Raw genomic sequence first — 14290 nt, 5'->3', positions numbered from 1 at the left:
GACAAAAACATTGCATCCATCTGTCATGCTGGATCAGATAACTGATCCATCAAATCTAATAACTACTTCTGGAAAGCAGGCGAAAACCACACTTGCTTAGTTGTGCCTCTTAAAGACACAGCCTCTCTTCTCACTCTGTGGACAGATAGGAGCAACCAAGGTCCAAAAGGTCTACAAGATATCAAAGGTTTGCTTCGGGTCTCTTGAAAGATCTCAATCAGCAAGGATTACAAAAGGATAAAACTCCAAGATGCTCTCCTGGTGAACCATCCAAAAGTCAGCCATCAAGAACTGACCCTAAAAAAAAGAGGTCATCTCCAGTACAGTTCTTCGTTCATCATCCCAGCTTCATGATAGCATAGCAAAGCCTCCGACTCTCCCTGGAGCACTGGCAGCACCAGCCCTGGCACAACGGCTGCCCCAGAGCTCATCACTCACCCCAGCAGAGGGGAACCGAGAACCCAGCGCCTCGACATCATACCTCATATCAGGCCTCTGCACATCTTCATCCCAAACAAAACTCCCGGCAGCTTCTCTCAACATCAGCTCTGCAGCCAGGAGCTGTGGAAGCAGACGTGGCAGCCGCGCTCCAGCTGCCCGCAGCACCTCTGCCCTCCCCCTGCTGCCCCGCCAGCCCCCCGCAAAGCAAAGCGAAACCCTAAATTGGCTTTTTCTGGGTATATCTGTGCCTGCCAGGGAGGCAAGCTCTGAAAGGAGCTGCACTGCCCGGCCCGACCCCGCGGCCCGGGCAGGGAGGGCGCCGGCCGCCAGTGCCTTCCGTTGGCTCGTTAGCCAGCGCTAGCGGGTCCCAGGAAGGCAGGTTGATGGCGGTACCTGCCGGGGCCAGCCGTTCGGAGGAGGGCAGGGGGGCCTTTCGCAGCCAGGTGGGGGTAGGGAGCACCCCCGACCCCCTTCCACGCGGGACACCCGTGCTGCGGGCGAGCTGGGGCCGGGGGAGGGCCCTGGGGAAGAGGACGGGCCGAGCAGGGCGGGGGGGGGGGGGCCTCCACAGCGGCAGCCACACACGCACCCCCAGCCGCCGGCCTGGCCGTGCTAGTGTCCTGTGCAGCCACCCAGCCCTGCTGCCATCCGGCAGCAGCGCCTGGCCCGGCCTCGTCCGCTGCCTCCAGCAGCATCCCCTGCCTGCTTGCACCCCGCGGCAGCACCCCCAGCCTGCTCGCTGGCTGCGGCAGCTCCTCAGCCCGCCGTACCCGGCTCGCTTGCCACAAGAGGGGGACAGAGCACTGCACTGCGTGGCCTGGCCTCGCCGTGCGTGGCAGCCAGCGCACCCCTGCCTCGCCCCCGAGCCAGTCCCCACCGCCCCTCGCTCACTGGGGTCACCAGTGCCAGGCAGGATGCTCCCGGGTCCCACGTTAGCTCACGCCCTCTCCTTCCCACCTTGGCTGGCCCCTCCGCTATGACCCAGGGCCAGGGGGAAGGATAGCGTGAGAGCCACTGAAAGGCGGAGAGGAGGTTCCCCTTGCTCCCTGCTGTTCCCCACATGCTTGGGGGTGTTTGTTGGGTGTAGGGCCTCTCCTCTCTGTTGGCAAGCTGCCTGCCAGCTGCTTGGGCTGCAGCGAGGTGGCAAAGCATGGTGTGGTCCCCCACACTAGCCACAGCTGCCCCCAGTCCCAGCTTCTCGCTGCTGCACCATGGCACGCTGCGGTTCTGCATCGCCATCTGGTCAAACACCACAAATAAAGTTGTTTATTTAAAAGATATTTGAGCAGCTCTTTACCGTAAGTGACAAATCATTATTTAATTCCTTTGGTACTCATGGAAATAACATCAATCAAAATGAATGCATCTGCTAGCTAAATATGAATGTAATCATCCATTAAAATGTTAACATTTATGAAAACTGTTTATTAAAATAAAGTTATAAGAATCTCATTGTGATTTGATAATCAGCTAACGTCCCCTGAAGGCAGAATTTGAACACTTGATGTTTGGAACTAGCTAACATTTTAAATGCCCCATCAGTTTATAACTCCAGTTATTCTGAAACGTGATTAAGCCTTTGCATTGCAGCCCTGGAAACAGATGTCCTGTTTTTATCCTTGTGCCCATACATTGCAAAACAGGCCTTCCCGTCCAGCCACATGTACAAAACCCAAACTCAGATAAACAGCTGAAGAGGTGAGCACATGGAGATAAACTGAAATCAAAACTGGGTGGTTGGTTTTACCCTACCTGATCTAGTAGGGCTCACATGAGAGCAAGAAGCGCTGGAGTTAGGAGAGCATCTTTCCTTCAGGCATGGTGATACTGGGAGAGGTTGGCAAAGGAGCATCCTTGGTACCTGTCAGTCTGTGCCCAGGGAGACACTGATGGGACCAAGAAGGCATCCATCTACCCAAGTGTACATGCAATATGTGGCCCTACCGACCGCACTCCATTCTTGTCCTTGTGTACATCCCAGCTGGTACATCCACTTGGACATGCATGTTGGCGTCCTTTACCTCAAGGGAGAAGTTATACATGTAATTAGATAACATTTTGCTGTAAGACAGCTGACAACCATAGGCAGGTTTCCTTTTGAGTCACACTTTTGATTAAGCACATATCAGGTCTGCTTCCTTGTACATAAGCCTTAGCTCCCCAGGCAGCTTGCTGTGTGCCTGGACTGGCATGCAGGAACCACACGGTGCATTCACGTGCACTGAGATTTTTGGCCTTCCCTGTTCTAGTAACTCTTCCATTTAGATTAAAATATGACTGCGACAAATTCAGTTGGCACCTGTTTGCTACATCTAGCATTTCACCAGACAGCTCTGAGGGGAGCCAGGCTCTGAGTTCCTACTATGCTTTAATCTCCAGACTCAAGCTAGCTCAGGCATATCTCCGTAGAAATCTCATATATGCCATTGTCCTTTGACAGGTGCAGTTTTATCCTAAAGTACTATTTCCGCCGAAATTAATAATGAAACGTAATGCATATATCTCGCAACAACTTACTTAGGAACTAAACTATTTCAGACCCCCCCGAAATTGGTAAGCTTAGTCACAAAGTCCTATGTTGAAATATCAAACCTTCGATACTGTGTGGGAATAAGGGAATTTTGTGTCTTAATCTGTTTTACTGTTCAAAAATCTTGAGAATTCTTAACACATAAATAAGGACTTTCTCTACAAATTTCTGGGTTTCAGCTGTTTCAGTTGAATTTAGTAAACAGTGGCTTCATAATTCCCAGTCAATTCAGCTATAAACCCCCAATCACTGGCAATTCATTACATATTAGCTTTAACAGGATAGACCCAAATTCCTTTGATAACCACGAGGAAACTGTGAGCACTGTCTTTGTCCTGGAAAATTTCCACTATCATTCAGCATTAGTCAAGCACTAATGGACATTAAAAAATAAAGAATTGCTGGAGACTGTAAAAAATACATCATTTCAACTTTCCCATGTGACTGAGGCCTTGAGAAATTGACTGGCATAGCTATAACAAAATAATTACCCTGTTATAGCTGTGCCTGTATAACTTCTCCACATGGACACTCTATTCTGAAATTTAAGTGACTTTATTACAGAATAATTATTCAAGGACTTTAGTCTGGAATGAGGTTCTGCACAGGAGGGTTTTGCCAGTGTGGTTCTGGTGATTTAAATTCACCATACTAAGCAGGTAAATTTTGCTGTGCAGACTCTCGAGAGAGTCTGCTAGCAGTATTAGATAAGACATCCCAATTCCGTACTATCTGAAAATTGAACTTCTTCACTGTACAGGGCATAGCATCCTATTTTGCATGCACTCCCAAACAGGCAGGACTTTTGCCTCCCAGAGGAATGTGCTCTCACAGCCCGGAAGGAAGGACAGACAGACATCACACAGTTGTAGAAAAAGAAGTGGGATTTGGTAAACTTAGGGTCGCATTTTTCAAGTGCACTGTCAGTTCCATTTGCAAATATGAACACTGGATATCCAGCCTTCCCACCCGCATGCCTACACTTTTGGCTAGAAAAATACACCTCTGATGCCAAATTCGCTTTCCTTACTGGTGTTCCACTAATGGGCTTTCAGAAATATGCAGACCTTGCATGGGTTACAGCTGGCCTTTAAAAAATGCTGTGCTCTTAGCACACGCTATCTATACGTGCTGTCAAGCCTCTGCCTTCAGCAGGCCTCCTCTGACCAGCTGCTGGCTGCCAGCCTGATTTGGCTGAGTCACCCTGGCCACAAATGATTCATTAAAGCCACCGAGGATCATCACAAGAGGCTTCACACACCTCCATTAACAAACATTGTCATGATTTGGGACGTGGAGACACAGGGAGAACCTCAAACCTGAATTGCACAAGGGACTCGTAACATCCTCCTCCTCCTCGCATCGATTAGCTTCCCAACAACACAGCAGGCACTGACTATGCCAGAATGAGGAGGCGCATCTTGCCTGATCTCAGCAGCAGAAGCAGCCCCGGTCTCTGCACAGAGACCACCCGGGAATCTTGGGTGCTCCAGGCACAGAGTCATTTATCACGTGTTTGAAATTGAACTAGTGGAAAGATCTTGTTCAGTCCCAAAACACAGCTGAGCTAACACACAGGAATCAAAGGAAACAAGCAGTCCTATTAACAGCAGAATCAGTGAAGCCTGATTTGCTGCGCATTTGTCTTTCAAAGCTGAGCTCCTCTGTGGATTCCCTCATGCCTAAAAGGCTGAGTTTGCAACTTCTCTTTGATGGACAAGGCTTGAACAGGGTCTCCTTTGCCTACACAATGTGTTACGTTTTCTTAATTGTAAAACCTCCCCCCCACCCCCCAATCAAATGTGCTCGAAATTAAACAATAAGCTGTATCTCTGTTGGAAACAGTAAGCTTTACCCACTGATGAAGGCAAGCAGACTCAGAGGACAAGAGCACAAAAATGGGCTTATTTATAGAAGTTCAAGGCCTTTGACTCATGCAATTCCTGGATCAAAGACTTTCTGGGTACATGTGCGGGTAAATTATTATAGACTGTTCCAGCACTTCCCCATCTGTCAGACAAGGATAGCATCGCCCCGCTCCACACTGGTATTGTGAAATTTGAGTATAATACTCACAGGCATCTGCAGACCAGGCTAGGTAATTTATGTTCAAATCAATTTTCAATAGTAGTAAATCTTCTCATTTTAGCTCCACTGGAGAGTTAAAAAAAAATTCAGGGAAATGCATGTCTCCTTAACAAATTAAAGAAGTAAATAGCTCCGCCTGTTTAGTGAGCAAACATTAGAAATGCCCAACTGCCCAAATTGGGGCAGGTGACCACTGGTTTTGTTTGCCCTTCGATGACACACTGACACCTCTGTTGCTCTACAGAACAACTCCAGCTGCGAACGCCCTTCTCTCCTCTTTCAGAGCCAAACCACTGCCCCACGCTTTCTCTCGTACTCCAGGTGAAGTCTATTCGGTGGGAAGAACATGGCTGTGTGCTCTCCCAGGCATCCCTGTAAGAGAGGGATGGCTTTTCAATGAGCTGTGAATCGTTCCACAGGACAGCTGGGGAGAGGACTGGGCTGGAGAGAAGGGATGAACTCTTTTTCTGTGCAACTCTCTTCTTAGTCCAAAATCAAGGGGAGTCTGAAATCAAACTTTCTTGAAATTACTCCTATTTTCCCCAGAAGTTTTGACATTCTCCATTCTGGACTCCTACTCACACCATAACTGGGTTTTATTGTCATGGAAAAAAAGCGTTCTGCAGCATTAGAAAGCAAGGAAATGCTGAACAGTTCATGCCTTGCAGCTAAGTGTGATCCAGACTCCATCGCAGTCAGAGCCAGGAGCCCGACTGACATCAGCAGGGCAGGGATTTCACTCCTGGAGGCTTGGTTTTTGTTTTGTGTTTGTGTTAAAGAGCCTGGGAACCCGTGCTTGATAAGGTCAAGCAAGCCTAGCAGGGGTGACACAATGCTCTTCTCCCCTTTCAAATCTCAGGCACAGCCCAGACCACTGTGTGTGTGTGTGTGTCTGCGTCTGAATTATTTAACTGTCCAGCTGGTTAAAAATAGCACACCAGCAACTCCCTTTCCAGCCTTTGACTGTTAAAGGGGCCGCCAGAGCCCAGCCAAGTGCCGAGGTCGTGGCCCGGGCTGCACATGTGGACAGGGCGAGCTGGATGCCAGAGGGAGAGAGAAGCATGTCACTGCAAAACCTAGTTCCAGCATGATGATATCAGCTTGCGAAAGAAAAGCAAGGCAAACTCAGAACATTATGAAGCTGCCAAAGAAAACACTGTCTTCACAATGAACAAAAGTCTGATTAATTATTAATTGCCTGCCAGCTAATTAGCATTCCCTCAGGCAGCTGTCTACAGAATGCCTTGTATTTCCAACCCACCCTGGGCCAACATCATCTGTGCAAATGGCTTTGGATCAGAGTTAGCAACTGATTTGTTGCCTGAAACAAGTTGTTCCCCTCCCCTCTCCCCATCTCCTCCTGTCACCCCTCTTTTCTCCACCCAGGGACTTGAGCTCATTACAGTGTCAGCTAAGCAGAAAACATCCCTTGCTGACGAATCTCTTTCCCGTTCTGGCGCAGGCGGTGCTTTTCCGAGGAAGCCGGACACCTCCCACCAGCCACCCCTGTGCACAGCCCTCAGCCTGCGTAACGGGGGGACGACTGCAGTGCCCCAGCCCCGACAAAAGCCTGGTTTGGCTGCTGCGTGGCCAGAGAGGAGGGGGAGCAGCTCTGGGCGGCGAGGAGCCGATTAGCTGCAGAGGCAGGGACCAAATCTTGGCTTTAGAACTGAAGGCAGCATTTAGGGAATTCGGCGTCAGCTAATGCTTGCGTTCAGCTCCTGTTAACGTTAATGGGACTTACGCACATGCATCAAGGGCAAGCAGACCCCTTACGAGAGCAGAAGCATAAATTACAGCTACGTACAGGCAGAGCAAGCCTTCAGCTTGCTGTTTTACCATGCGAAGAAAGATGCCCTTTCCATTTTAAGAACTTAGCGGCTTTAATTTTATTTTTTTTTTAATGGAACAAGCCAATGCAGTTGGTGAAATACTGCAACAAAACATGAAAGTATCTCAGTTTACCATCACACTGCTCGGCAAAGGCTATCCATAAACCTATGCAAACTAGGATACTAGTTTAGGATTACTAGTATCTCCAAGATGCACCTCTCTGGGACTTAAGTATGTATCATGCTGTCCCTGCAGTACAGGACAAATCCCAAAGAGGGTTTGCCATTTTCCCCGAGACCTTCACCCAGCCTCACCCAGTATTTTACACCTGAATGTACCTGTCACTCATATTCATTAGATGAAAATGTGCTTGAGAGCTTAATAGGAAAGCAGGAAAAGTTTATACGGAAAGACGGTGAGGGAACAGGATCAACTACAGAGTGGTCTCAGGTGTCCAGTCTGACCGTCAGCAACCAAGCGTACCAGAGAATGTGAGCTGACCCAGAATCCAGCAGTGGTGATGGATCTCTCTCCAACAACTTCACCAGAGCTCAGACTGATGCTCCAGCTCCCGAGATTTGAGGAAAGATCACTTCCCTTGCAGACAAGGCCAGGTGATGAAAGCTGCCATGGTGATCAGAGAGGCCCTCATTAACGGGAGCACAGGATCATCGGGCCAGAGAGCAGTTTCCTGGTCTGTTTATACATTTTTTAGAACAAGGAGTCCTGCATCTAAGACTATGTGTCCTGGCTGTTACTGCAATATAAACATCATAAATGGATTGTTTTCCTACCCCAAAGCCAGAAGATAAGTGCTGATGCAGCAAGACGATTGAGATAAGAACAGTTGTTTTCAGAGTGAAGGGACATAATCTGTGGGAAGTTCTTTGTTTTTAGGCAAGGAACTTCATCTGCCAAGCGAAAAATAAAAATGCCCCAATTACCACAGTCAAATTCTTATTCTCATCCTACAGGTTTACCACGCCTGCTGCCTAGCTCTAACACTCCACCGTGCCAAGAAGGCAGCACGTTAGTCAAGTATGAGACCGTTAAGTTACATCTCTATAGATATGGGATATAACCCCTTGAAATATATAGGCACTGCAGAGGAGTAGAACATGGTTTTGTAGTACCCCTGTTAACAGTTCTGCAAAGAACCTGCAGCCACGATGCACAGCCAGATATTTTATTAGACTACATTTTCCTCACGTACATGAGTCATATAAAGTACATAAACTCATGAAGTCCGACTAAGACTAGCATAAATCAGGGATAACACCACTGAAGCCAATAGAGTTGCGCTGGGGTGAAAGTGGCATAAATCAGAGGCTGATCAGGTACACATTTTCTTTAAGGTAGACAGACCATTAAGTGGCTTACATAGACTCCTTATCACATTACAGTTCTGTAAGGTAAATAACAGTCACCATGCACTGTATATAATGAATTGCAGCCTGCAACCTACAGCAAATGGCCATTTTTCTCAGGGAATCTCTCAGCTCAGAGCTCTGGGACCAAAAATAATGGGCAATATTCTCCAGCATTCATGTGTGACTTTCCCATTAGTATGAACAGGAGGTATGTGCCCAAAGTCAGGATGTATTCATCAGCAATCTGAATTGGATATTACTGAGGCTCCCGATGAACGTTCCGGTTTCATCCCCAGCAATGATCCTCCTAGGGAGCAGCCACAGCTCTTTACTCACCTTTGCACAGCACTTGCACAGGAAAATATTTATTCAGTGGCAGGTAGAGCTGGAATCAGAGGAAGCAGGGCAGTCTTGTGTCGCTTACCTCTGAGCATCAACCCCCAAAGCAGCCTTGCTCAGCCTCACACTGATGGCCCAGCTCAGACCATGGCTCACTGGTGCATGCGCTGAGCACCCATTACAGGAGACAGCATCAGGACTTGAAGGCTGGATGGCAGCTGAAGCCTGAAGAAGGTAAGAGAAGTGAAGTGACCACAACGCCGTAGGGCAGATCAGCAACAGAGCTAGTGAAGCCAAGCCTCTGACCTTATAGTCAAGCACTCTGTTATATGCTACCGCCTTCCTGCATTTACCCTAAAAGGCTGTAATCTCTCTCACTTTCCCATAAAGTTGAATCTACTGACTTCAGAGAAGTTTGCACCAAGCTTACATTAGAGAAGGTGAAAAAAGAAGTCCGATCTCCAAAGTGCAACAGAAATAATCAGTGAAAGAATATAATTTAGTAAACTTACTGATGAATTTTACAACATAAATGCCCAGCCTGCCTGTTTTCCTCCCAAGAAAGCCTGCTTTCTGCCTATATACACATATGTGTTTTACCATTGTCTGCTTAATTTTTGAATTACACTTCAAGACGACTCGAATACAGAGCTAAAGCAGGTTCAACAGGCAACCAAACTGTAGCTAACACAGGCAGAGCATGCATGTGTACACAGCTTTGTTAACAAGAACAAATTGCTTCCTGCCCTGAATTGCACCGAAGAAGAGCCATAAGCTGGTTCAAAACTAAATATACGCCACAGCATATGTGCTTGCTAAGAAGGTCATTAGAACATAGAGCTTGGGAAGAGTGGTGTGGCAGGAGAAAATAAATACAAAAATAAGATGCAGTGGAATCTGCGCAAGAGAAAAGAAGTGAAAGACACAGAAGGCCAGGGAGCACAGCTGCTTGAAATAATTCTTTAGAAAAGAAATGGTACAGTTGCATGCCTTATCCTAAACCCTTGCCTCTGAAAGTATGAACCTTGGCAATGCTATTCCTGCCTTACCCAAGCATAAGGATCTGGAACTACAGAGTACCTTATGGAGAGCCAAAGGTGAGACTGACCATCCAGCCTAAAGCATTAGGTCTTAAGATTTTGGAGGTGTTGGCTTTGCAATTTAAAAAGCTGGTTTTAGCAAAGACTTTCTTCACTGCAGTAATACAGACTATTTGCAGCTCTGAACGCAAGGGCTTAGTCCCAGAGTTACTGGCCTGTAGACAAAGTGTCCAAGAACACTGCCCATACCTTTGACAAGCTGTGATTAGTATAATAGAACAAAGTAAATAGGACTCTAACTTAAAGATGACTGACAGTGATACAATAGAGGGGTCGGGGGAAGCTAATCCAGAAATTCAGTGTGCACCCCCTTAAGCAAGGAATTTGAGTGCAACTAAAAATAGAAGGTGAGACTATCTGACAGCTAAATTGCCAGTGGTAGCTTAGCATGGATTCGGTTACATTGCTCAGCGACCCTCAGTGAATTAAATAGATTGAAATGCTAATGATAGAGTGAATTCCCAGTACAGAGGTAGAATAAAGTAGTCAGATTAGGTTTCAGACAAGGTGAGTTCAATGGCAGCAGAGAGATCAGAGTTTGTTTAGATCAAGGTACAAAGGTAATTTGTCTAGATCAGGGTAGAGAGATGCTTCTTTAAAGCTTAGGGGCTCCCCCATGTTAAGTAACACGCCAAAACCAGCATAGACCTGACAAGCTATTTCAGTGACTGTTATTTTATGTGATTTCTATCAACATTGGAACATTTTTTACTGGTCTCAATATACCCTTAATGGCATTGTCATTTATCTCCTAATTAGTTAAATGCTACTCTGATGATGGATGTGTGATGGTTCACCTGGGCTGTCACTCAGACTGTACTTATTTCTTCTCATCGGGTATTCTAACCAGCATACAGCTTTGGTGAAACCATAACTGTGGCATTGATTCTCTTTGGTGTTTAGAGGCTCACTTATACCGCGGCATCATAGCTTCAAAAGCACGCAGAGGTTGTTCCTCACTGCTCCTCCTAAAGGTCAGGAAGCAATACGGCCACAGAAAGGAGACACAGGCCTGATCATGTGTCTTACCTGCCATTGCACAGACCAAGCCCTGGCCACCTGCTTAACAAAATTTAAACCCGAGCCTAATGATAATGCAAAGCGATACCCACAAAGCACATGCAAAAAATAAGAACTGAGCCTGAAACTCCATCCAGGGTTCACCCATTTAAAACAACCCTGGAGGCTCTCCAGAGTGGGTATATTACTACATAAATTCCAAGATCAATTTAGCCTTAAACAACTGATCCATCCCTTCTCATCCAAGGTCACACAGCAAGTCAATGCCATTAGATTAAAAAAAACCTTGAAATAAGATGCACTATCCTAGCAGTAAGGGCAATTAAAGACCTTACTTGACAAGATAGGGGGCTCACCATCACTTGGAGGTTTAAAAATGAGATTAGGCATCTTTCTAAAGGATGTGTTTCAATTCACTACCCTTGTAATTCGGGATAGTTATTCTCGTAAGAAAGTGACATTGCAACTTGTCATTCGACTATCAATCAGTGGTGTCATAATACTTCAGTGTCGGTTGTCTGTTTCCATTACAATAAGTAAGAATTATGTATTCTAGTGAAGAAAAAGCAACGTAAGCCTATGTAAGGTCGGGGGAGGCGTAACATGTCATGCCCATGGGAGTTTCTTTTGCTGTAGTGCTTATGAAGCTGTGAGCAGGAAATCCGAGCTCTCTGACACCTGTGCTTTTGGTCTGAGCACCAGACCTTTCCATCTGGTCATTGGGTTAATTACTGTATAGGAAAAAATACAAGAAAATAAGATTTTCCAGAGTGATAATTTGATTTAGGTTGCTCTGTTCCAGTGCTGACATACAAACAGGACCAGTTTTGAGATGCCAGCTGACTCTGCAGGAATCAGTCCCTCAGCCAGCCAGGCTGCATTTTGAGCAGTCAACTTCTCAGACACCACATATGGGATGGGGCTCACTTCTGCCTTCCTCTTCACTGAGGTCAGTTCTTGGTTTAGTCTCGGTATTACTACAGGAAAAAGACTATGTGGCCAGTATTTGGGAACTGCGTGAGACAGCTTTGATGACTGCCCATGAACCGTCATCCTCAGCATCGAAGGTTAAGAAGAGTCTGGGACCAATTCTCCCCTGCTACATCAGTGAAAATCTGAGTAACTACAGTCCCTCAGGCACAGAGAGGTTGACAGCAGAGTCTCACCCCTTGTGGTTCCAGGTCTAAATGAGATTCAGCAAGTGGAAATAATTCTTGAGAAGCAGAGCCCTGATGTGCTCTCTCCATTCACAGTAACAGTCCACTTTATGCCAAGTGACTCATTACCATGAGTGGAGCGAACGTGATTCAACCAGAAAAGTACATGTAATTTGCATAGATTACTTTCCCACTTGTTTTCCATGCTGTGGAGTAACAGGGACTACCTTCAAGGCCAAAAAAAAAAAAAGAAGAGAGTCCCATGAGTAATTTTTTGCTTAATTATTAAGAGATACTAAATTGAAGAGACATTTGTATATGGCAGTCTAGGAAAAAAAAAAACCCAACATATTGTGAAGAAGGAAGCATTGTGTTCCAATTATTTCTAGTGTTGTGGACGTGAAATGAAACTAGTGTTTGGAGGATGTTTCAAACACCACTTGCAAAGTAAGGAATGAATGTTTCTTTGCAGCTCATGGAAGTCAGTGCTGGAAGAAAGAAAGAGGCAGCGGCCTCAGGCGTGAGTTGGTCAGATTTCAAGATTTGCTGTTCTTCCCCAGCTGGGTGCAGTTTGTGTTTTTGTTCAGTGGTGACACCACCTTCATCAGCCTCTGTGGAAAGACACCACTGCAGAGCTGGTGGCTCACTTCTGAAAAGGAGGTGGTCTCCTTCAGACTCTTCAGAACTTGCTCTGGATGCTGCAGCATTTCACAAGATGAAACTCAAAGAGAGCTTTCAGCATTCGTATATCAGACCATTAACCTAAAATGAGGATGTGATTTCACTTAAAACTCTGCACTGAAATGTAGAAGCTGCAGTGGGTAGTTTATCGTTTCTTTCACTGAAGCACTTGCTGGCAGAATCACGATAGGAATAAGCAACTGGTTCCAGTAAAGTCACAAGGGCAAACCCAAACTGCTTACTTTGTGCATAAATGGTTTAATGTGACAGGGCATGGGGGAAGCAGAAAATCCGTCAGGATAAATAAACAGGAAAGAAAATATTACTTGAGAATAACTCATCCCAAGTAAATTGAGCTTTCCAAAGCAGCAGCATACAGACTACTGGGTTTCAAGAGTTTCATCCTGGCTCCAGGCAATGTATGATGCTTCACTTGACAAACAAGGCAAGCTCAAGAAAAACAACTTTGCTAGATTAAGAGAGAAAGGAGGGATCGGGGAGATCTGAAGTGACACATGGCTCACCAGAAACAGGGCTTATTTTACTGTAAGAGAGCAGTCAGGCTTTGGACGAGGCAGATAAGCATACAGACTCGAAACCCACAAAACCTTTCCCCACACTTTGAACCAACTGCACAGTCGGTAACGCTATATTTTAAGAAGTGTGCAGAAGCAAAGTTGCACCTCCTTACAGCAGCACAAAGCAGACACGCAAATCAGCATCCAACTACAAACCCATGGCTCTACACAGCTTTCCGTCCAAAGGCTTACATCTCATGAAATCTGCTCCCTTTGCTTTGCATTTCTTATCCTTCTGACCCAGTGGCTCAGAGGTGGTTACCTACCTAAAATTGTGCTGCTGCTGGACGAGGAGGTTCACCTCTGCTCTCCTGAAGGATGGGATATGTCACTGCAGGGGTGGGTGAAATTACACCCTCTACAAGGCACTCCCTTAATCTTCCAAGTAATTTTTCTTGAACTGCATTTAAGAAACCAGCTGGAAAATAAAGAGAAGACAGGTAATAGGAGGGCACTGCAAAAATAAATAGAATTCAGCAATAACAGAGCAAAATTAAATCCCTGTGAAGTGTCTGAAAATCACCTTCACAGTTTGATCTGGTTCAAAGTAGGGATGCATTGCGTTCCTAGAAAAACCAGGACTCAGGAGAGGATAGCAAATACCAAAGTCTTCTCCCAGCACAGGAGCATTCCTAGTTCCCGCAGCCCAGATAGTCCCAGAAATCCTATTATTACCCTTCCCATTCTTACCACATAGTTCAAACTCCTTTGCTTTCCCACAGCACTTTGGCTGTGCTCCCAGCCACACTGGATGTATTTGTTTGTAGACAAGGCCTGATGAGTCCACTCTCAGAAAGAAACATCACCCAGGACCTGAGCACAGAACTAGGACACAGAAAGAGCCACAGCTGCTGGAAAACTTCCTTTTAAATGGAAAAGTGACGCCCATTCTGGGAGACCTTGCAGCAGGAGAGACCACACAGGTGACGAGACCATTGCTTCCAGCTGACAAGCAAAACGGTGTGGGCTCTCCTTAGGAGCTGGCAGAGGTTCAACAGCTGTTTGGGGATCTGCTTCATTCTTGCTGCAGGCAAATTGCAGCAGACCCATTTCCAGAGTGCGTTTAATAGCATGCACTAAAACATCAAATGATCCACATCAGATGAAACAAACTGGTGGACACGAGTTATTTTAATGTGAAATAAACTAACCT

At 46.2% G+C, this 14290-nt stretch overlaps 1 long non-coding RNA gene across 1 annotated transcript; it reads right to left on the bottom strand.

The window, feature by feature from the left end:
* Positions 1-12179: 12179 nt before the first annotated feature.
* LOC127023049 (uncharacterized) lies at positions 12180-13913 on the bottom strand. The gene is made up of 3 exons (XR_007767394.1): positions 13828-13913; positions 13404-13555; positions 12180-12640 (listed from the first exon to the last, which is right to left on the bottom strand). It is a non-coding gene; the product is annotated as an uncharacterized LOC127023049 (long non-coding RNA).
* Between the last annotated feature and the right edge of the window lie 377 nt (positions 13914-14290).

This window comes from Gymnogyps californianus, chromosome 16, assembly GCF_018139145.2.
Source record: "Gymnogyps californianus isolate 813 chromosome 16, ASM1813914v2, whole genome shotgun sequence".
In the NCBI taxonomy this organism is placed as follows: domain Eukaryota; kingdom Metazoa; phylum Chordata; class Aves; order Accipitriformes; family Cathartidae; genus Gymnogyps; species Gymnogyps californianus.
Note: the sequence above shows the minus strand (reverse complement) of the source record. Positions and strands in the feature narration are given on the sequence as shown.